The 19,448-nt window shown below is 36.1% G+C and overlaps 2 long non-coding RNA genes across 2 annotated transcripts; one reads left to right on the plus strand and one right to left on the minus strand.

Annotated features, from left to right (window-relative positions):
* Positions 1-845: 845 nt before the first annotated feature.
* On the minus strand, positions 846-8,193 carry LOC140141177 (uncharacterized). Its single transcript, XR_011857370.1, has 5 exons — positions 7,939-8,193; positions 7,230-7,367; positions 6,190-6,405; positions 4,804-4,877; positions 846-2,925 (listed from the first exon to the last, which is right to left on the minus strand). It is a non-coding gene; the product is annotated as an uncharacterized lncRNA (long non-coding RNA).
* A 10-nt stretch (positions 8,194-8,203) lies between these two features.
* On the plus strand, positions 8,204-10,032 carry LOC140141176 (uncharacterized). The gene is made up of 2 exons (XR_011857369.1): positions 8,204-8,366; positions 9,388-10,032. It is a non-coding gene; the product is annotated as an uncharacterized lncRNA (long non-coding RNA).
* The last annotated feature ends 9,416 nt before the right edge of the window (positions 10,033-19,448 follow it).

Genomic DNA, 19,448 nt, shown 5'->3' on the forward strand with positions numbered 1-19,448 from the left:
AAGTATTGTCAAAATCGGTCAAAGCATAAGAGAGCTAGGGCGAAACGTGGCAAGTCACGCACATGTTGCCAGAAGAAGAAAGATCCGATAGCATCACAAGACCTAGCCGGTGTCCCGGCTAGGTAACAAAAACAACTAGATCTGGCGACAGATCTGGACCTAGCCGGGGCCGGAAATGCCATCTTAAAATTTGTATATAACTTGAGACAGAAAGGCCCAATCACAAAACCAACACCACCTGCAGTCTTCCTTGTCAAATTTGCTACATTATGGTACCAAGGTCGATATACTTTGGGCAATGTTTGACTTTAAAGATTTTGACCGGAAATTACCCCTTTGATCCCAATAGAGGCTGTCAGCCTCTTCCACGGGATCCGCCATCTTGTGGGTACTGCTGTTCTGCATGTCATGCATTAGACATTATGCCCCGATTACGAGGAAGTCGCAGCGTATGACGCACTTCTTCAGCCAAGCGTCAAAAGCAACAAGGCACTCCGTACCCACAAGATGGCGGGGTTGACGTCTCAATGACTACCTCTATTCTGTGTACACCCTATAGACACTGGATACAGCCGATGAATATGTGTAAGTGTCGTCAATGACTATGTATAATTTGTGGCAAAAGAAGCATTTTGAAGATATTTTTATACCGGCAATGAATCCTTAATGAACTTTTGTCCAAAATTCTTGTAAAAGGGGTCTTCTATGACAGGAAAAAGGAGTCATTCAGTGAGAGAGCAGAAGTGTAGCTTTCAATTTCTCTTTATTGACAAAAAGTAACATTTCCTGCAGTCACATATATATACAATCATATGAAATTACGTTTAATTAACATCAGATAATTATATAACAGGCATTCAGTATGATTTAGTATGGCCCTATGTATTTGACTAGTGGGATGTAGGCATATATATCTATAGACTTTGATGTATAATTGTTACAATACTATTGTAGCAATTTTGTGCAAATGCCAAAGAACCTGGGCCAAAATGAGTTAAATATGAAACAAGCTATTGTGTGTCGCTGGTGAATTGTCCGTATTCAATAACCGAAGTACAGAGATCTTAGAGCTAGTATACAAAATGGTATATGAATCTGCAGAAGTTTCTAGACATTGCCTTTTTAACAAATGTCCAAAATTGATAACATGTAAACTATACATGTAAGTTACATGAACTATTTATATAATAATAATACATGACACATGTGAAAAACTATTCCAAGATCATCTTAATGGTACTGGATTAGTCATTATCTTCTTGATAATAATGTAGAGCTTTAAATGTTCTTTCTGTAAAACTATGCAACTGATGTTCTAATAAACACTACTAATCACCCTTGTATCCAAAAGCTATGTGGAAATATCTGTTTTACAGAAACTACTCATTGTACTTGCAGGAAGCATTTTAGCATGTTTTTTAATTTAGCAGAAATTAGCATGTTATACATTTCTGTAGGAACAGCTAAATATACATTGTATTAGTGGATCACTTTTGAACTTTAATCTCAGTGAATTTGCTTTGAACTATTTTTGGTAAATCATGCTTGGATACATGGTTAAAGTATTATAGTTAAAGATAAATCCAATTTTAACATGATTAGTGTTTTCATTGATAATTATTATAAACAATCTTTTGAATTATATTACAATGACAGGATAAAAGTTAACAAAACTAATATGAAAAGACCAGTGCAGTTCGGCACTGGTATTTAGGCGACGAAGAAAAACCCTGTTTTACGGCCGGATGGACTTTTGAAGTAGGGTTGGTTGGGCTTTTTCTTTTTATTCTGGAGGCTAAAATGACCCCAAAACATCACCAAAATCTAAAGACAATCTAAAGAATTTTTTAATCCAAATATTTCAGCCAAAAAACGGATGATTTTACATGATTTTTGCAAAATTAAAAAAATCATCTCAAAAACAAAAATTCTGGGTCGGTCAGGCCCGTAGAACAGGGGTTTTCCCCATCATCTTTTCCAAGATGAGGAATGTATAAACAAATATTTACTGTTTCTGATACCTGGATAATGTTACACAGTATGATAACACTGCTTCATTTTTCATTCATACCTCGTTGCCCATTCTTAGTGAATCTTGTGAGATGGCGATATAGTTTGACCCATCTGGGACATATCGTACTCAGTTGGCTTATGAGTTACCTGTGACATACCGTTATATGTACAAAGGTAAAAGACCTGAAAAAATGCACTGATTTCAATGAAACTGGTGTTAAAGTGTTTGTTTTGTAAAACTAAGTCAGAATAGGATAATGTCTTCACCTATAAGGCTTTATCCATTTTCAAGGGCCAAAAGTAATTATGAAGTGTGTGTTTCCTGCATGTACTTTTGGCCCTTGAACATGGATGAAGCAACTTCTTCAATATAAGGTCTACATCTACAATGCTTTATCCATGTTCAAGGGCCAAAAGTACATATGAGGTTTTTCCCGCTCAGTGACAAAAGTAACTCAACAATCGAATAACTTATATTAGCAGTTTTCTATCAAGGCAGGCTCATGAGTCACTCAGTTCGCTCATTAACCAATGCAGCTGGTGCTGTAACCTGTCTGAACCCGAGATATTTGTCTCAGGTCTGAACAACAATAACAAAACTAACTCAACAATAACTTCTTGATCAGATTTAAAAGGTTAACAGTTTTTACTTGAAGCTGAAAAAGCACCTTTTATATTGGCAGCTTTTTTTATCATGTCAGGCTTGTGTGCAGATTCTATCAGTTGGCTGGCTCATCAGCTCCTACAGCCGCTGCATCTGGTGGTGTAACCTGAGTTACATGACCGTTTTCATAGCTGATAAGAAGTTTCATAGGTAGCTGTCCAATGAATTCTTGTAGGTTTGTGTGCATATTGTTGAAGACGCTTCTTGGTACTGTTATGTTGTCAGATTCAGTAGCAAAGTAGATATCTCTGAAATTGTAAACCAAACAAGTGTTGTATTGTTTGAGAAGCAAGTAATATCAACTTGTAGGAAGGTATGTGTTGATCTAGTACCTCAAATAATGACCAAGATGACTCAGCACTCATAACATTACATAGTGTGCAGCGGGGTTTTATCCCGCTCTTTTTACTGAGTCAAAACCCCAATCTCTTTGAATGATTTTTGTTCTCAAACCGGGTTCTCAAACTGTGCAAACAAAATGTGAAGATTTCTGACCTTTTTTACTACCGGTATCATTTATAGCCTAAATATGTTGATGTTGCTGTGAGACTTAGTAGAGAAATAATTATGCAGTTTGTCCGCTTCATGTTGCTACCAAAAACATGTAGTCGATGGTCTGGGCCCACACTTTTCTGACCCTTTTTACAATAACACTCGTTTTATTGATAAATTTCAAACCCCAACCTTTTACCTCTTATTCAGATGTTTAACCCCACCCTTTCTAAAGCAATGCACTGCACACTATATCAATTATCATTAAAAAACTGGTAATTGTTTGCGGCAACTAGTACATAAAAAAATGGCCTGTGAATTAAGACTATGAACATGTTTGGTTTAGGATGTACATCATTTATGAAAAGTTACATCAAAATTGAACAATCTATACTTATAATGACACTACATGACATGACCTATGGACATGGTTGTTGCGATTTAAATCAAATGATTTTTTTTTTTAAAATTAAACTTTTTTGAATTTCATTGATTATGGACATTATCATGTAACAATCATCTGCATTAGACTTTTTGATGTGCTTCATCATTTTAAAGAACCCTTTATAGGTCTTTCACTCGTTTGGATTTTTTGGATGAAAACTGTGTTCATGCATTGTACTTTTCACAAGATTTCATGACGATTTTCCACTGAACGGTATTTTGCATTTGAATTATATTTGCTTTATTGTATAACTCGTAGTTATTATTGAGACACGTTGGTTGACTAAAGCTATTAAGGTCTCATGTGGTTGGGAAGGGGTTCAACAACCCTGCCCTGGATGTCCTCTAATAAGCCTGAAGATTGGACTATGTTTTATTACAATACTGCAATCTATACCTGTGACTCCAGATGAGCTCTAGTTAATTGCATGATCTTGACCATTTTAATTACGAAGTAGTCTAGGTTACCTGCCAACCGAAGTTGCAACACCCATACCCTTACTGATGTCCAGATAATGCATTTTCTAGTTTCTGAATAAATTATGCAAAATACTGAAGTAGCCAAGTAATTAACATGGTTAATGTGGTCAACAAGGGTTGTTTCTGATTTTATTTCAAAATGTTATTTTACAGTGAAATAAAAAGAACAAATGGTCAAAGTTTTCTCGATAAATTGATTAAAAAAGAAACTTCCAATTGTTAAACAAGGTACGAGTAAGAAAGTTTGTTGATAAACTCAGTGAGGAGAAACAAAAAGTTTTTTAAATCTATGAATATAACTTAAAGACCAATTCAGTGATTCCAGCGCAAGTGTAAAAAAAATTAAAATTGTTTATAAATTGCTTAAATGTGAAGGACAAGTCATTCAAATTGTCATTTGGTATTTTTGAATGACAAATTTGGCAAAAAACAAAGAAAACAGCAGTACTGACGAAGTTAAAGCCCCATGCAAATACATGTAGCTAATTTAGATCCTGTCAGTATCTAAATTACAGATTCATGTAAAATGTCTTATTTTGTCTTAAATATACCGTTTTCGGCTGAACCACTCGCAGGCTATGTTAGCACACCTATGAAAATGACAAAGGTACCAAAATCTGAATTTTGATGATTTTTACGATCGTCCGGATGAGCAAATCACTGAATTGGTCTTTAAGCCCAGGCTGAATTAATTTAATACTACAACTTACGATCCAGTTTCTGAAGCTCCAATTATTTCTTGTTCTGTTGTTGTGTCCTCGCTTGGTACCACACCTCTTTCAACCTGTACAATACATGGCGAAAAAATGGCAAAATGGTATTTAGTATAGGAAGATGTAAAACACAATTTTATTTGGTATTTCAAGTGATGGGATTATACTATGAACAAAATTTAAATTAACCAATGTCTAAAATTCCGGGCTAAAATTATTATCACGTAGCCTAAATAGAGGACAGGTTGTCATATTTTCAAACACAAAATTAAAGGCAAAAAAATATTTCAGCTGGAAATTTCAATTTTTTTAAATATATCTTTGTTTAAATTGTATTGGAAAACTAAACAAAACAGGTTAAAATAGCCTGGTTTGTAGATGCTCAGAAAACTCCAATCATATTAAGTTTGTGCACGAGAGAGAAATCGCGTGTGCTTGATGCACACATGTCAAGCATTTTGTTGTTGTACGCATCGGCGTAACATTCCGGGTTCATCTTGTGTATACAACATGCACAATTTGCACATTCAGCAGAATTTTCTTGGCGAGTGACTGTTGCACCAAGTACCGTATTTTGTATTTGATCGTTAAGTTTAATATATTTTCTTGTGGTGATACTGATTTGTAAATATTCACTCTTTCCAGATTCTGTGACAACAATTTTGTCTCAGTGCATTTTATAAAACCGCAATCCGGCAGGCCCGTACGCAGGGGGTGCGACCGCACCTCCCCAAATTTGCAAAAGTATACAAAAAGTCCCAAAATTTAAGAATTTGCGAGCGTAGCGAAGAAAAAAAATCAGGTTTTTTACGGTTTTTTGGTCAAAAAAGGTCCAAATTTAGGGGAAAAGTCCACTTTTCACAAAATCGCCCCCCCCCCTTTGGAAAAAGTCCACTTTTTTTCAAAATCAGCACCCCCCAAAAAAATCCTGCGTACGGGCCTGCGCAATCGTGTTCAACGTGTTGGAGGTAAAGAATTAGAAAATAATGGGAATGGGTCCGTGGGTTCACTCCGTTGCGCCGTTATTATGCGTTTCGACGTGGTTTGCGGCCGGTGTATTCGACCATGATTCAACTGAAATTGGTACATACGAGAGTTACAATTTTCAAGATCAATGATTTCACATGGTTATTCATGTATTTTACAGTTCACACGATATGTACCTCATCATTATTGACAGCCTTGCCCGAGGTTGGTCACTGCGATACAAGCTCCTTTTTATTGGAGTATATAGGCCTAATAGTACGGCCATGAATCATGATGTATCGAGCTAGCCATAGCCCCATTTACCCGGGCCATTTACATTCAAAATAGAAAATTTTACATTAGTCCTTTTTTTTTTTAACATGCACTCTTTATGACGTAGGCCTATAGCCAGCTTACCTCAACAGATGTAATCTCCGTTGTGTTTATTTGGGCTTTTTATCTGTATTTGTCAACACTTGCATTTTTAACCAGGATAGAAGACCCTTCATCGGTGTCTGTAACCGCCGTAGCCTGATCTCCCCACAATTTTAGGCAGATCCGTTTGCTGTTGTCTTCGTTACTGATCATGATATCTTTTCTTTTCCATGAGGAACCTTCCCTTTGCTGGAACACCTGTTAATTGAATTAAACGAAATCATAGATCTATACTTTATATATTATTTACACAAAAGTACGAATTTTGCAAAAATACGAAGCCTTGGTTTTGGAAATAAAAAAAACCTGTACAGAAGTTTGTGTCTTGTAGAACTGGCACTGACTAGAACACTTCTTTCCTTTTTCCAGGTTCAATTCGTGAGAAGGATAAATTATGAAATTTAAATTGTTGCTAGTCTTGATTCAAGACTCTATACACCCGGGCCATGTATGTTACTGCCCGGGCCCCGGTTACTGCGGGATGCTGTGTGCGTAAGTTGTTGCGTGTAAGTACGGCCGCCGATCGATTCTATAGAGAGAGGGGAGGGGGCGTGCTCAAATACGGTCTGCTTCGCAGACCGATAGCGGTTTAATACTGGCTGTGACTGCTCGATCGAGCTCGCTTCGCTCGCCAATCGATTGCGCGCCAATGATTCAAAATCAGAGCAGAAATTTAGTCGATTAAATTGGCAGTAGGCCTACAAAGGGGCTGGGCCGGGGGTGCGGAGATCAGCTGGCCATAGTATAATCAAAGTATTCTAGCCAATACTTTGGTATAATAAAGAGACCGTCTTGATCAAGACTAAATTGGTGCTAGTCACGGTGATTAGATATTAATATTCTCAAGTCGCTTAAAGTTCCACGGAATGTACACCAGCCAATACTGGACTGGCATGGCATGTTTTTTGGCCCGAATACTTGTGATTTACCGATTTTTAGGCCCTATATAGGAGTTGAAGAAGTATTGAAAGCAGCATAGAGTGTATTTATTTGTAATTATTATTCACATAGCTTAGGCCTACCTTGTCAATTGTGGCTTTAACTGAAACCAGTTTTTTCTTTGGGGATGCGTCTACATCTGCGAGTGACACCAATGGTGGGTTGTAGAAGAGAGATATTTTGTCTTGGTCCAGGTCTAGTCTCTTGTTGGTCTGAAACACCTGTAAACACACAAAAAGTATAAATTATAAGGTAAGGTAATCAATTGAGTGCATTAACTCTCTTGCCTTTGTTCTGTTCTTGGAATTATTTATTCCGTGAAAACGTTGTTTTTGCTAATTGAGTTGGCCCCTTGGAATACTTGTTTAAAGCAATAACGAAGCGATTTGGGTTTACCTTTCCAAGTCGAGCGAAAATTTGAGGTCTCTGATGCAGTCGGCCAATTAAAATTAAAGCTTGATTTGGACTCTTCTTGCATTCACAATCAGAAAAATCAGAATCAGACAAATCGTCTCTTTGATTAATGATATACATCGCCACGATTCACGACAATCAGATTATTTAAAGTGATTTTAAACGTTGATATTGGGCGAGGAAATACTGGTCTTGGAAACGATAATTCTATTTCTAAGATGATCACGAAGACCAGATAGGTCTACGGGAAAATGTAAACTTACTTTTACTATAGAGTATAATTTTAGAATAATTAGATTAATATGCGTATGACTATGAATATTTTAATACAGCCTGCTTATAGATAAAAGTTGGGTAATATTCTGCAATTGTACTTACATGACCTTTGTTGCTATGTATGGCTACAGATGGGAAGTAATCTTTGCGGTTGATGCTATGATTTTTATCAACACCGTTTTATCTTTCTTGATTTGACTTGCCATGTCTCTGGTAGTTGCAATACTTGACTCGTCTGAAGGAAAGATGCCACATTGGTATATCTCATTTGTGCCGTCTATTCCATAAAAATGATATGATTCCATGGAGGTAGCTATTCTCTTTGTCGGATCCGTTAAAATTTGCAGAAAAAATGCCATCTTGCAGTCAGTGTGCAGCAATCGTGCTCACAGCGCTGACCTCGCATTTTCTAAACCGCGATCGTAGGATGTCAACCCTGTGAAATACGTCATAGGAAAGGTCTGCCCTATGTCAAATATCTTTCGAGGCTATTTCCGGGTTGGTATGCAGAGCTGCGACAAAATGGCGAGGTAAGTTGAAATGTCCAGATTCTTACGAGTATTTTAAGTCCAAATTTGATGAGTTTCGGTGATCGTAAAGTGATGAAATATTGGTTGAAAGTTTCGGGTGGGTTTGAAGAATTGTGTGACATGAGTAGTTTGTAACCATCCGTTTGACCGGGTCAAGAAATTGACGTAAAGTTCGGTGTGTTTTTGTTATAGTTGAGAGATCAAGCTTTTGTTTGATACCAAAATCATTGGGGACCGACAAGTTCCAATAATAAAAATCCGCCGACGAAAATTACCATTTTTCCGGGCCATTTTATACAATTCAATCGGCACTTGCGTACGATTTAACATGGTATTCCCAGATTATATGACGTGTTTTATAAATTTAATTCAGCTCTGGTCTGGACAGTAATGACAGCTCAGGTCAGGAAACTGGTTAAAATTTTGAATTCATCAACTTTTATTTATGGAATCCGAATCTCAAACTATCATGAAGAAGTGTTTAAACTGAAATCATGAAGAACTATAGCCTATAATGGATGGATAAATGCATTCATCATCTCCAAGTCCAACTTTGCAACAACAATAACAACAAACGTAACTAGACATGCTAGATCTCTTACAATTCATGAATATTGAATTGCGATATCGGTCTCTGATGTATAAATGTCGATCTCGGTCTCGGACCTCAAAAATCGGTGGTCCCAAGTGTTTTTTAAGTTTGAAACCTGTAGAGACGTCGATACGATTTTGTTGGACATTGCATATTTTTAACTCACAATAATATTAATATGCACCCAACTTAATGTGTACTGTACTGCCAACTATCATGATAACAGTGGCAGCAAGTGATTTTTTTTTGAGGGGGGTAAAGTGTTTTTTTTTTGGGGGGGTGAAATAAAAAAGATTTGCAAAAAATTGCATAAAATTGGAAATTTTTGTAAAATCCTCGCTTGAAAAAAGTCTTCTAAGAATGATGAATCCGATTTTGTTTTTATGGGGCTCTAGTATTAATACCTGATATCTTCATTTTTTATTACAGGTGCTCGCCAGATTAGGGGGCTCTGCAAGTTGTTATCGTTGGGGACTCGCTCACCAAATACTTAGATTATGGACATGTTTGATATTTACAAAGACGCAGTTGACTGGTCGTACATGTCACTCCATTCTACATGTACAAGCAAGGAGAAATGGTTCAAACGCAGATGGCTATTGAATATGATGTCGAAAAGCTTCGAAATAGGAATAGGAATTTTGCCAGATATTATTTCTTCATGTCGGATCAAACACATTAAATTCCGAATTTGTTTCTCGAACTGTCGCAGAATTTACAGAGTTGTGTTCCACAATTAAGACAATATACAAGTACCCTGATACTCTTAAAGCTTCTCATTAACAATGTCATCCACAGACATGCAGTTCTACTGTTCTGACTTGGACAATTAATGCATCCATAAAATTACTTGACATTCAAATGCAGAATGTTTGTGCAGGCCTGGGCACAAATTATTACTTCACGCTTGCAAGTCAAACACTTTGAAAGCCAGACTGTTCCGAACATGATCTGCTTCATCTGAACAGAGATGAGGGGAACTATAATTTACAGAACAAGTTGCTGATGAAATCCTGCAGTGTTGCAGCATCAGGGATTACCGGACGTGTATACCCCTCGGTTTATGTGTCCTCCTTTGACAAGGCAGAAATGTGCAACAAAAAAAACCAGAAAAAGACGGTGTTATTTGCAGCTAATAATTATTTAATCATTATTATTTATAACAATAATTGGGCCTAAAAATTGTTTGATTGGCGTAGCCCAACCTACCCTAAAGGTAGGCCTTACCCTATTTTTTATGTTACGCCAATCAAACAATTTTTTAGGCCTGATGCCCTTTTTTTCTATTTAATAAAAAAAGAAAAATATAACAAACTTGGAATTTTTATGTGTATAATTTTTGTTGTATGATTCATTCATCCGTATTGACTAGTAGTATACGAATAGAATTACTGAATGCCAAAAAATATATTATTCCCACAAAAAAAAAATATTCTCACAGAAAAATAACTTAAACCAGAAAAAATATTCTGGGATTAATGGGTTTTTTTCTGGAAAAATATTTTTCCTGGATAAATACTTTTTCGGAGCAAAATGTTTTTTCCAGGATAAATATTTTTTTGGGGATAAATATTTTTTCTGGGAAAAATATTTTGTTCTGGGAAAACTTTTTTGTAAGAAAACCAATTTTTTCTGGGAGTAACATTTTTTCTGGGAAAAATATTGGCCCTCAGGTGACGAAAAAAGAAAACCCTGTTCTACGAAAAAATTCCTGTACAAATGAATGCCGACCCAAATTTCGGAAACTTCAGGAAATTTTTTTTTGTATTTTCTCAAATTGCAATTTATTTACAGATTTTAGTCATTTTTGGGTCATTAAAAACCGAAAAACACCTTAAAATCGATCGACCGACCCTACTTGAAGGGTCTGTCTGCCCGTAGAACAGGGTTTCTTTTTTTCGTTGCCTCATGTTAATTTTGGCCCAAAGTATAAATGGATTTTCTGTTTTTGTTTTTGTTTTTATTTTTTTTGCTGATGGGGGGGGTAATAAAAAAATGAACCCAGCCCTCTTGCCCTCCCCCACCATAGGCTGCTCCCTTTTGACCTTTCAAAATTTATCTGGAAAAAATATTTTTCCTGGATAAATACTTTTTCGGAGCAAAGTGTTTTTTCTGTGATAAATACTCTTTTGGAATAAATATTTTTTCTGAGAAAATATTTTGTACTGGGAAAAGTATTTTTTTCTGGGATTAATATTTTTTCTTGGGAAAAATATTGACCCTCATGGTAATTTTGGCCCAAAGGCAAAGTAAAGGGATTTTCTGGGTTTTTTTTGGTTTTTTGGCTGACGGGGGAAGGGGATGGGGGGATTAAAAAAAATTGACCAAGCCCTCTTGCCCTCCCCCACCATAGGCTACCCTTTTGACCTTTAAAAATTGCCCTTCTAACCCCAGCCCTCCCCCTCTTAGTATTGTCACACATGTTATTATAAGTTTAAAAAAATTATTTATTTTATTTATCCCTTTTTAAAGGGATTTTTATTATTTTACGTGCCACGTGATTATAACCAGCCAATCACTGCGCGTGATTCAGCCCAGTCAAAACAAACGCGATGATCGGCGGTCTGACAGTCCAGTCTCAAAATGAAAAGTACAAATTATATCTATCCGTTTGACCAGGTAAAATATCTTCATGATATCGGAGTTGAATTTTTCAATGCAAAAGATTACAAATTATGTATTTTGTCAAGTGATATCAAGGACCGGCATTCTGAAAATCAGATATTTGCGTTAAATTTCGTGAGAAAATATCCAAAACCATACTAAAAAAAAAAAAAAAAAACATTGCTTGTATTTCCAACAATGCAATATATTTTGCATGAATCTATGCATATGGATAGATAATATCATCCCTATCCTGGCATATAATGAGCAAATTTCCATTGATTTATGATTCTAAACATTAAAAAACGAAGTTTTCCTGGGCCAACTTTTCAGGGTCAAACTCTGCTTCGTAACAGCGTGAGTACTTCCGGGTCATTGGTGTGGGTTAGAAAAGCAACGTAATTGCGTGTGCCTGCATACTGACTGCTTGTATAAATGAATTCAACAATCCAGTCCAAATTATAGGCCTACGTCTGAATGTATCCGAATCTGAGAGCAAAATGATGTTGAAGCATGTGTGAGGTTACTGAACGCAGGTAAAAAATCAAAGACTTTGTAAACACGCCCACATTTAAAAATTACAAGACTTTATGAACCTGAACCAGTTTGTTCACACGGTGCGGCGTTACATAATTTATGTACAGAAGTGAGGTCCTGTCTGTTATTGTTTGCCATTGAAGTCTCAAGATGACGTGTATCGTAAGCCATAGAGGCCATAACGTATTGAGGCAACGAGTTGTGAATGCCATTACGGCAACGCGTTGCTTAGTCAGCTGTATAGGCAAAGAAAGCAAAGTTACCTTGATATACTGTTAACGCGGACGTCAACTCTCAGAAATGCACGTCACCAAACAAGTACCATAACTTCTTAATTATTCACGGAAATAAACCAAAGTAGGCCTATAGGCCTAACTTTTTGAAAAGTAAATAAGACGAAGAATCTTTATAATGAGCACGAATTTGGTGTAAAACACATTTTAGTGAAAATCAAAATTTGTGTAACGAAAAGAGGACAACTGCAAATTTTGTCTTTTTATGATCTTATTATTGTTTACGACACCTAAGCGTTTTTGCGCAAAATCTAGGAAATAGTGATCCTGATTGTAAGAGGATGGTTAAGGGTTGAAACGTACGTCATTATTCGATATTGACGTAAGCTACCTCGATTTAAGTGTGACAACCCAGCAAACACAAAACGTTTTCGACATCATTCGCAAAAGGTTATAAAAGGTTGTCAGAAAACGTTTAAATGTCGGGTTATATAAAGGGTATATTAAGATTATAAAACGTTTTCAAAACTTATAAAAACATTTTTTGATAATCTACTGTTCAGCAAACAAAAATGTTTTACAGAAAACATTTAAATGTCGGGTTATATAAAGGGTATAAAAACGTTTTAATAACATTCCAAAAACATTCTTGAAAACTTGATACAAAACATTCTAAACAGAATGTTATTTTGGGGTTGAAAAATATTTTGCGAAAAATGTTTGCCCAAAATATTTTCAATAATGTTTTAAAAACGTTTTCATGACCTTTATATAACCCGACATTTAAATGTTATTTAAAGGTATTGATAAAAACATTTTAAGAACATTTCTGTGTTTGCTGGGTTCAAACATTTTAACATAATGTTATTTAAGTATTGACACAATATTTGGCAAAATGTTTGCAAAAATAGTTTACAATAACATTTTTTGAAAACATTGAAAAATATTGTTGTAGTGTGTTTTCATACAAAACGTTATAAAACGTTATCATGACCCGACATTTTAATGTTATTAAAACGTTTTTACCTAAACCAAAAGCCAAAATATAGCTTATTTAAAACGTTTTTAAAACGTTTTTGTGTTTGCTGGGAAGGTGCTTAGGGGTGCACCCTTTGATACTGGGGAGGGGGCATGGAAGTTGGGGTCTGGCAGTGAAATTCCCCCCCCCCTATTTTTTATGTATTACTATATCTAGAGTTTGGTGAGGGATCATAAAGGGTTTTTGGAAGAAACTTCCATGCCCCCCCCCCCCCCATTCATAATCTAATGCACTAGTGGAGAGCGATTTTTTTTAAAACTTCCATACTCCCCTCACGAATATTATATAGGCCTAATGGTGCGCCCCTAACTGCTTTGATTCCTGAATACAGACGAAAATATAACTCCAAATGCATAGATAACTTAAGGGCCGGGATTAACAGGGCCGTTCCGACCATAAGGCCAGGTAAGGCGGTCGCCTATGACGGCAAACGTGGAGGGGCGCAAAAAAGGGTGGAAAAAGGAAAAACAGGAATGGAGAAAGAAAAGGGAAGAAAAAATGACAGCGCCTCCCTTAGGGGCGCCGATTTGACCAATTCAGGATCGATGCTGCGCCCCTCCAAGTGATGAAAGTCAAAATTTCGCACGAAATCATTTCCAATATCAATTTAAGACCAATATTCAATATCATTATAAACAAAATTAATTAGTGGTAAGCCCTATTTGTGCACATTTTTGCTCGCTCCGCGTGCAATTGTGTCAAGAATTATGTATCCTTAGCCCTGGGCGCCTCAAACCCTAGCTCCGCCACTGAAAAAAAAAAACACTGATCAATGAGTTTTCAAGGGGGTAACCCACCTTAACACTTTTTTGGTATTCTCTGGTGGGGCGGCATGGAGAGGCTTTGCCTAGGGCGGCAAAATCCTCAGGAACGGCCCTGGGCTAATATACGCCATTATATGCTATGGACGTATGGTATACCTGTTAGCATTAGCACCCATCCCACTTCTTGGTAAGATAAGAGGATGGTTAACCATCCTCTTACCAGGAGGTGGTTACACTCCATGAATTTTTGATTTTTTTTGCGTAAAAACGCTAAAAGTTACCGTCAAGTGGGTCAGATTCTTATTGCGGCCGCCTGCATGGGTATTACACCATTGTCAAGGTACCTAGGTACACAGACTAGTACCAGTAAAGTATATACCGCTGCTAATGGTACCTATGCAGGAGCAGCAGAGTACCTATATGTAGGTACTCTGTGTGTACCTTCGCGATGGTGTACCTGTGCATGCGGCCACAATAGGAATCTATAGTGCAGTTGTAGGTACATCCTTTCCGGTCATTTTAGCGAAATAAATACTGAGCTACCACCTCCCCCGGAGCCAGGGTGTCCCGTCAAAGTCTAGGTGCGGGGGGGGGGGGCACCCTAATTGTGTTTCTCTTTTTTACCTTTTTTGTGTAGTTGGCCTATTTCTCTTACTAGCATGGGCCTAAAACTCTCTGAATATTCTGATATGTTTACTTTCCTTCATATAGAGCTAAAAAATCTGGTTCAAAATCCCCCGGAAAATCCAACTTTTCAACAACACTAAAACGAAACAAAAATAATCCATAAGAAAGCGTGTGATTTTAGCAAATGTTAATGACTCGCGAGAGTCATGATGTCACTATGACGTCATACTAGGTATGTTGGTACTTATTTTGGTATCAATGTAAAGAGAAGGACCATATAGCTATCCATTGGTACCAATATTATAAAAATAAATTCAAGGGGGTCCCGTGTAAACAATGTTACAAAAATGGCTTAAGAGGATGGTTAAGGGTTGGAACGTACGTCATTTTTCGTTATTGACGTATAGATGATAATGATGATCTGATAGGTGATGATTCGTATTAATGGCCCTAATGGCTTGCCATACATGAGATTGCGCCCCACAACATGTACAACATCATCTATGTACCATAGATATTAAACAGTACACAAAGTGTGATACATGCTGCTCTCTTTCAACTTAGCCGCTTTGCGGCGTGGGGATATATGATAAAGCGCTACGTCTAAAGCTGTACACATCACACATGATCATGTCAATCATGATATAAAAAAAAGGCATAGCGCCAAATCTTTTTTTTTTCTTTTCGATGAGCCATGGTGTTACTGCTAGACTGTGATTTATTCAGTTTCAAATACACACAATACAAAATGGCAGATTTTTTTATCAAACAACTAAACAATAACACATAAAAACAACGACAAAAAGCAGCATATCAAAGAACTTTTACATTTACTTTTTATAATGAAGAGAGAGTTGATCTCTTTTCAATGCAATGTGATACTCAGTCTCTCTAAAGTCTTTGAATTTTTAGGAATGACTTAAAACCACTTAAATTGGGGTTTTTATCCTGGAATTTGCATCTGTAAATGTAAAATTTGGTACATAAAATTATGTAAGTTAAAAAGAAGTTACCAGTAACACCAAAGATTTTATGGGAGTTATTAAATTGAAAGACATCACCTGTCTGTAAATAAAAAATATTTTGTATTTAATCCCAAAGTGGAAAAACTAAACACATTCACAAAAAGTCAATTCTATTTATTTTAAACAAAAAATCAAAAGGCAATTGCTTTATGGAACACCTTGAAATAAAATGAACGAAGGCGAGATTCAATAGTACACTTTAAATTACGAAGATGAATTTCCTCCCAGATATCACTGTCAAAATTTGTTTCAACAAAGCTTTATCTTCATATCTGGTAAACATGCATAGCGCCAAATCTTGAAAACAATACAATCACTCTCATCCATGTCTTGGACTTTTATACACAATATACACGCTTTAAACTTATCGAACGGTGAGAACACAAAAGGCGCCGGAAATTACTTTAATTTAATCAAAGACGTAAACAAGTATGCATGCGCGCATAAAGACATGGTACACGCGGTAAGTTGAAAGAAGGGAGGGGATTGAGGTATGACGTGGAAATACATGAGATATGAATGAACAATTCATGTCGCGTCACGCTGTCTGGGCAAAGATTGCGTGCGAGAAAAAACTTTTACGGAGGATGAATTGAACGTTTCAATATCTGCATACGAAAAATCATAAAATGTGAACTGCCAAATTGTTAAAATCACCCTGATATGAATACATCTTATTAAAAACTAGAGCGGTTACCGCACCATAGCTGAACCATGTGGCTTTGACAGCATATTGTGGTATAGGTCCGCCACTGTCGCACATTTTGGAATTTTGACATTTAAACCCTTTATGACCCTGAATGATCTTAAATGAATTTTAAAATATTTTAAACATGTGTAGACTGGCATAAGGATCATTGCATTTAAATTTCAGCTCAATCGGACCATTTTGAAGACTTGACCTTTGACCCCTTTATTGACCCCTTAATGACCGTAAATGAACTTTAAAATATGCCAGTCTTAAAGTTTGACTTTTGACCGCTTAACTTTGACCTTTGGGGTCATAAATATTTTCAACATGTTACCCCTGAATGACCTTTGATCCCGAATCTAAAAATCTACTGCAGGCACTGGATAGTAGCAATGCATATGTGAAAGCAAAGTCAATTTCCTGTTTACTTTTCGAAATAAACAAAATTCATTTTTGGTTTTTGACAGGAAGTCACCCCTCACATGACATGATCTCAAGAATAGAGAAGATTCAAATTATAACTGACAGATCATAATAGAACACACCACTAATGTATTTTGTAAAGTAAAATATCATGGTAAATAATGAGTTCTGTTTTGGTAAAATACACTGTATACAAGATATTGCGATAGGCCTACATAAAAACTACAACAAACAGAATACAAAGAATACATGAGTATGATTTTCTGTGATAAATGTCTTTGGTACATTTAATCAGTCATTTGTACGGAATTGAAATGTAACAACAACAGTAATAATAATAATATTTGATAATAATAAAATGATAATAATAATAATAACAATAATAATAATAACACTAGTAATAATAATAATAATAATAATATACATTTCTCAGTAACCATGTAGGCCTACATCACAGTTGAAAATGGGAATTTGCTTTAAATTTTGCCAAAATCCGATGAAAATTTTGGTGAGTGTTGACAAGTTATTGATTTAATTGTAAAATTAAAAGTAAAATCACACTTATTTCCCAACATTTTGAAAATCAAAATCCGCATTGGGGCCGATTTACAACTCCTACACATGGTACACGCTACAGGAACCCGTCGGCTACGAACTTGTTTGTTTGTTGTTATTGCAACGGCAATGTTTTAGCCCCGCCCATAACTTTAAGTTTCGCTGATGACTGTAAACAAGTTCAGTATACACGGTCCCCAAGTATACATGTACGTACATTATACATGTACGGAAATGCGGCGCATACATCGGTACGTATCGCGGCAAAGATCAGAGCAAAATGGTGAATACGATCCAGGAAAAAAAAACTACGCATGACAGTCGGAAGCGAAAAGATGAAAGGAGGGTATCAGGCGGGGTGTCAGGCTATTTCTGGATGGGGAGACCCCGTCTGGACATGCATGCCGTGCGCGTAGAAAACTGAGTGAAATGCAACGTTCTACATGTGAATTTAATAATAATGCATAACATTTTCAAAACAAACAGAAAATTACATATTTAAAACTAAAATTTTCTGGTGCAAGCAATTTAGCACACGTTTTCTTAAAACAGTTACATAATTATAGTTATCAACACTTTATAGAATTGTTTTGGATTATAAAGGTTTTAGTTTTATGTTTGTTGGGAATCTGTAATTTGTCCAGAGTAATATAATTATGTATTATACAAAGTTTGTCATCGTTGCCTGTGAAGGATTATGTTCAAGCACTAATTGTTTACAATCAGAAGCACTAATTGTTTACAATCAGGAGCAAAAGAACAAAGAGAATAAGAAGACTGATTGATACCAATTTGTACATTATACACATACACCAAACCCATTTCTGAGAAGTGCACCTGATAATTTCAAAAACACCCTTGTTTGTGACATAAATAGGAGCGCAGCATTTGATACACAGCTAAATAGAATTTTATATTTCATTCACTCACTAGTGGGGAGGTTTTTTTGTTAAAAACTTCCACGTCCCCTCCTGAGTATCAAATGGTGCGCCCATAACTACGGGAGTGGTGTACCAAAACACAGATCCCCAGACAATACTATCCGTAGGTTACTAGACCTTATATAATGCACAAACGCACCGCGCACATAGCAATACTCTAAAAAAATTAACTCTCGCAGATGGTCTGTGAACATAGTCATCGAAAAATATAACAAAATCAAAACAGCTGATTTTACATAATTATTTTGCTTGTTTTATGACAAAATGTATCGCAAAATATTTACAAAACATGTGCAAAACAATTTTTTTTTTGTTTTCCCAACCCAGTCTCATATCAAGATGTACAGTTTTTTTACAACCTTATCAAAGTTTCATAAAATAAAGCATGGCTTTAGAAAAAATTGCGGTTTCACTAAATGACAGATGGGATTTTCTTTCGTTTGATAAACAAAAATAATAAACAATTTAGCACAATTTACAAGCCTTATTCAGTTTAATGACATTAAAAATCCCATGCAGTCATCCGAGCGAAATGGAGCAATAGAGAAATTACATTTTCATGTAAAATATCATATTTTGTCTTGAATACACAGCTTTTGGCTCAACCACTTGCAGTCTATGTTAGCACACGTATGCTACTAACAATGGTGTAAATAACTGAATTTTGATAATAATCTTCTGAATGAGCAAATCACTAAATGGGTCTTTAATATCAACCAACATTTTACAAGTCATTCAATGTAATTATTACATTCAATAGGATCACGTGAAATATACAGCTGATAATATCTTAAAAGATTAGTAACAATATAGCACAAAATTTCTAAGTACAGAGTTGGCAAAAAAGATACATTTGTTAAAATAACAACAGACGCTGCACGTGGGCTACAGACACTCGGCTGTGGCCAGAATAGATACTTTTCGTCCCCGGTGCAAATGTCATTCACCATAGTTTATAATTATTTCAAAGCAGAAATAGGCAAATAGCACTCAGGTAACAAGAAGTGCGAAAGTTTATGACGTAGAATACAAGCTCACCTTTTAGCTTCCA

This window comes from Amphiura filiformis, chromosome 19 (assembly GCF_039555335.1).
Source record: "Amphiura filiformis chromosome 19, Afil_fr2py, whole genome shotgun sequence".
NCBI classification, from domain to species: domain Eukaryota; kingdom Metazoa; phylum Echinodermata; class Ophiuroidea; order Amphilepidida; family Amphiuridae; genus Amphiura; species Amphiura filiformis.